Source organism: Lathyrus oleraceus, chromosome 6, assembly GCF_024323335.1.
Source record: "Lathyrus oleraceus cultivar Zhongwan6 chromosome 6, CAAS_Psat_ZW6_1.0, whole genome shotgun sequence".
Lineage (NCBI taxonomy): Eukaryota > Viridiplantae > Streptophyta > Magnoliopsida > Fabales > Fabaceae > Lathyrus > Lathyrus oleraceus.
In genome coordinates this window covers 209285341-209291079 of record NC_066584.1, presented here as the reverse complement: position 1 = coordinate 209291079, position 5739 = coordinate 209285341, and the positions used below count along the sequence as shown (strand labels likewise).

The 5739-nt window shown below is 39.0% G+C and overlaps 1 non-coding gene across 1 annotated transcript; it reads right to left on the bottom strand.

The window, feature by feature from the left end:
• Window positions 1-4796: 4796 nt before the first annotated feature.
• On the bottom strand, window positions 4797-4903 carry LOC127099241 (small nucleolar RNA R71). Its single transcript, XR_007793770.1, has one exon. It is a non-coding gene; the product is annotated as a small nucleolar RNA R71 (small nucleolar RNA).
• Window positions 4904-5739: the final 836 nt, after the last annotated feature.

Genomic DNA, 5739 nt, shown 5'->3' with positions numbered 1-5739 from the left:
TCATCACAAAAACTCAGATTATATCAAGAAGTTATGTTGGCAACTATATGGTCAAACTGATTCACAGTTACATCATGCTCAACATAGGCTTGTTCTAACACTCTCTGCAATGCTTCTCTGTGCTCTTCAGAATTCATTAATAATGATAGCACTAAGATTTTTGAAGGTGTTTGGAGCAGCTGCTCCATAATATTGAATTCACTTATTTTGATTAATCTTAACACCTCATCATCATCGTTAGTCTTCAATTTGCTGGATTCACCAGACTAACACATTGGAGCACTAACTGGATTCACAGCAGGAATCTCTGCCTTCTTACTTACTGACATATCTTCCATAACTTTTGAAAATACTGGACTAAACACACGACCACTACGGGTCACCTTTGCTATATCTATAATATTTACCACTGAGTCTGCAACTGGTAAAGGAACCTCTTGACCATTCTCCATCATAGTGGCAATGTACTGGTATGGTACATCTTTATCGGATGCATAAGGGACAGGGCCTGCTAACCGTATAACCAACAGCGATACCGATCTATTAACATTATTGTTGTTGTTGCTATCAAACTGAATGCTACCCGCTCAAGGGTTTTGAACACTGGCACAATGACATTCACATCATCTTCCATATCCCTCGATTGTTGAATTGGATTACATTCTCATCCATCAACTTCTGGATATCTCTCTTGATAACCATACACCCACGGGGGTTCACACTGCGAATGACACAACCATCATGGTCATGTTCACAGTCACTAATTAAACACAGAGTTCTATGCATTTCCACTAGAGACCTTCGGATATGCCTCACATCAAAAATTGTAAAATTCCTTGGACAGTCGTCCACCATGTTGACATAAGTGTTACCATGAGCAGGGAACGAATTGGCTTTCACATTAGGCGCTTTGTCCTCAAAGGACACCATACCACTCTTTACAAGCTTTTGAACTTCATATTTCAATGGATAATGGTTCTCTATATCATGACCAGAGGCTCCCTGGTGAAAAGCACAACGAAGATCAAGCTTGAACCACCATGGCAGTGGCTCAGGAATTTGCAGAGGGATTCTCGGCTGAATTAGATTTATGAGTAACAAACACGGGTACAGCTCTGTATACGTCATAGGAATAGGGTCAAAGGACACCTTCTTCCTCTCAAAATTTTGTTGATGATGATCGTTGTTGTTGTAGTTGGTTCTTTGTTGTGGTTGTTATTGATGTTGTTGTTGCTGAATTGGAACTGATTGATGTTGGAACTGTTGGAAAAAACTGGAATTACTGAAGAAACTTGGTGCTGATATTGACGGGGTTGAGAACTTTTCCTGACATGAGGCCTCATCTGCCTCCCCACTGACATTGAATTTTTTTCTCCTTCCTTCCTCTAAGAGAAACTTCCACCATACTTCTTGCTAGCTGATGCCTCTTCCTTAGTCAAACTTCCTTCACGGACACCTTCTTCTAGCCTTTTTCCCATGTTTACCATTTCGGTAAAATAATTGGGGGCACTTGTAATCATACGTTTGTAGTAAAACGAACTCAACGTCTTCAGGAAAATCTTAGTCATTTCCTTCTCTTCAAGATACGAACTTATCTGAGCAACTAATTCTCTCCATCTTTGGGCATATTCTTTGAATGTATCTTTGTCCTTCTGAGACATCGACCTCAACTGATCTCTATCAGGCGCCGTATAAATGTTATACTTATACTGCTTGACAAAGGACTTGCCTAAGTCATTGAAAGCACGGACGCTTGCACTGTCCAGACTTATATATCATCTCAGGGCGGCTCCAATTAAATTGTCTTAGAAATAGTGAATCAACAGCTGATCATTATCAGTTTAAGTATACATTTTCCTGGTATACATAACAAGATGTCTCAGCGGGCAAGTACTCTCTTTGTATTTTTCAAAGCCTGGGACCTTGAATTTCACCGGAATCTTAACGTTGGGAACCAAACAGAGTTCAGCAGCACTCTTTCCAAACAAATTTTTCCCTCTCAAAGTTTTCAATTCTTTGCGCATCTTGGGAAATTGATCTTTCATCTCATCCATCTTCTCATAGACATCTGGACCTTCATACGGCTCAGAGTGGTAGATAGCCTCATCAACACGAGGCAGAGTATGAACGATGGGATGAGGCACTGACATGACTGGGATAGATGCCGACAGAGAAACAAATATGGGCGCATAGCCCTCTAGCACGAAATTTTGTGGCATTCCCCAAGGGAATCTGATAACGCAAAAACGTGTCGTATTTTTGGCTCCATATGCATTGCTTTTTACTTGATTAACGCTTATTATTACGCAGTATCTTATGTTTATTGTAGGTATTTATCGATTAAAAGGTTTACCGCAAGAAAAATGCAAAATAGCAAAAAGGAAAGAAAGACGAAAGAAAAAGAGAACAAAATGGAGCTTTTATAGAGATAATGGGCCACCAAAGCAAATGGGCTTGTGGCGCCTATTATCTAGGGAGTGTGGTGCCTGCCACATTGGCCCAAGGAATAGGTGGCGCTCTCCACCAAGCCTTAAGAAGTGGCGTTCAGTTGCTAAATAGGTGGCGCTCACCACTCATTCAAAGGCTAGGGTTGTGGCAACCGCCACAACCTAGTCTTCCATCTTTTTCTCCACCTTTTTAGCCACGAATATACCCACCTTGCTACAACTTAGGGGGTGTTTGTTTCGTGGATACAAATATTATTCCCGGGAATATGACATTGGAATTCACATATTCCCTTGTTTGTTTCAAGTTTTGATAGTTTATGCCTGGGTACTTTTTATTCCCAGGAATATGTTTTGTTCATAAATTTCTCCATTTTTATTCCCATGTCAAATGATGGGAATCTTATATTCCCATGGGAATATAAAATAACCAACCATAACTTCCCACTCTCATGTTATTTTAACATATTTATTTTTAATTTTTTAATTTTTAAAATTTAATTAAATAAAACTTAAAAATATTTCTAGGAACTTTATTGATTTTGCCAAACACATTGATGGGAATAAAGTTCCTGGCAATACTATTCCTAGGAATGATATTCCCGGGATTATAATTTTAATCCATCAAACAAACACACCCTTAGAGATTGTGAAAAGTATATAAAAGGAGACCTCTCAGACTCGCACACTCTTTCTCTTCTTTCCAATTTTGAAGCGACGATTATTTTTTCAGCATTTATTTTCTTTTAGTTTTCTAGGCAGTTTTCTTACTTTGTAAAAGTAATAGTTATCCACATCGGGGACTATTACGCCTTATTGTTTACGCATTTGGGATTCAATTGTAAGGGTTATTCATTGTCAAAGCCTACCGGAATTATTTTAATCGAAGAATCAAGATTCAGTTCCAGTTCTTAATTCCCAATCCTGGTTTTATTTTGATTACTGTTTTATTTATTTATGCCTTATTGCATGTTTAATTTCCCAAATACCATGTCAGTTACCGGATCCATGTCCGGCTAAAACCTTAGGTATCAGTATGTAAGGGTCGTCGAAACGACAGGATTCAATAAATAATTGGTGTTAGTTTTTATAAAACTTAATTTTCCGGTTTTAGTTTCTTATTTTAATCAAATTGTTTTTCGTACGAGAGTACAAAACAAACTAAGGTTACAATCAACAAGAACGAGAGTTTTAGATTTTAACCAGATAGCTGAAACTAGGCATTAATCTTAAACACAGCGAGAGTGCTTTAGGACTAATTAGACTTTATTTATATTCAAAAATTACTTTTAAATTCAAAATGAGACCGCGAGAGCCAAGCGTTCTAGTTTAAGAGTATGGTCAGAGTCAATAAAAACGAGAGTGTGAGACTAAGTCCTTTCTATAAATAATTTCTACTGAAGAATATTTTAACCAATAAGATTTCACTAACTATCTATCGAATTCCTGAAGTTTGATGTATTACATACCGATATCCCTTATATCTCATATCTTTATTCTATTTACGTTATAGTTATTTCTCTTCATCCCTCCAATCTTAGAACGATCATCAGCCTTAGATTTAAATAGAAACATTAGACCACGATACGTTCGAATATTAGTCCTTGTGGGTTCGATAATCTTTAAAACTACGCGATAGGATTGTGCACTTGCAGTCACGATTCACATAGACTTACTAAGTCACGATCAAGTTTTTTGCACCGTTGCTGGGAAATAATTTAGTCGATATCGTAACTCCGGTGTTACCCAGTATAGACTAAGGCAAACAATTCTTTTTCCCTTTCTACATTTGTCGAGTGTATGCCAAGTACTCGCTCTCAAGGCGAGAAATTAAAGCTACAATTCGACGAACCCGAGCGTTATCTTAGGTTAGAACGCCGGATACGAGACTTGATATGGGAACATCGTATCAAGCTAAATCTTTCTCACGTTAACATTCCTACTTCTGAATAAGTTATTCAACCAGAGATGGTCGAAGGAGTGCAAAACCGTCCTCTTAAGTATTATGCAATCCCTTCACGGGATGAACCACATAATAACACCTCTGCCCCTGCGATCGAAGCCAACAATTTTGAGCTAAAGCCTTCACTGTTGTCAGCCGTACAGCAAAATCAGTTTTCAGGTAGTCCCACGGAGGACCCGAACCTACACTTGTCAGTATTTTTGCAATATGCAGACACGATGAAAGCGAATGGTGTCAGCCCAGAAGCTATAAGACTCTGTCTTTTCCCATTTTCATTAAGAGATATAGATAGAGCTTGGCTCCAGTCTCTACCATCCAACTCTGTCACTACGTGGAACAAGTTGAAGAAAGTCTTCTTAGCCCGATATTTCCCACCTAGTAAGACGGCTATGCTAAAAGCCCAAATAAACGGGTTTAAACAAAAGGATAATGAATCACTTTTTGAAGCTTGGGAGAGATACAAAGACGTGATGAGGCTTTGTCCACATCACGATCTAGAAGAATGGCTGATCATTCACACCTTTTATAACGGTCTCTTGTACAATATAAGATTGACAATAGACGCCGCCGCAGGTGGCGCTCTGATGGATAAACCATACAACGAGGCCTATCAACTCATCGAAAGTATGGCCTATAATCATTACCAATGGGGAAGCGAAAGAACCTCTATAGAGAAACCTCAACCGAAGGGCGACATGTACGAATTAAGAAGTCTTGACCATGTCAACACCAAGGTAGATGCTCTGACTCAAAAGATAGACAACTTGACCATAACACCAGCAGCCACCGTGGCTGTCGTAGCACTAAACTGCGAGATATGCGGAGTTCAAGGGCATACTGCCCCAGAATGTCAACTCTTGACAGGAACCTCCACAGACCAGGTGAACTATGCTAAAGGAAACCCTTACTCAAATACCTATAACCCAGGTTGGAAGAACCATCCTAACATTTCATACAAAATCAATAATGCATTGTATGCACATAACCAAGCACCTGTTGTACCACCAGGATATCATAAAGCTGCCACAAATACTCAAAATGCTCCTAGGAAATCAAACTTAGAAATAATGTTGGAAAACTTTATAGGTACCCAAGCCCAAACAAATAAGGATTTCCTAAATCAAAACATACACACTAGTGAGCAAATCAAACAGTTAGAAAACAAGGTACACGCATTAGCCACCCATAACAAAATGTTGGAAACACAAATCTCACAAGTGGCTCAACAACAAGCACCTACTGCTGCTCCTGCATGCACATTTCCTGGACAGCCGCAACCAAACCCAAAAGGTCATGAAAATGCTATTATACTATGAAGTGGGACAGAACTAG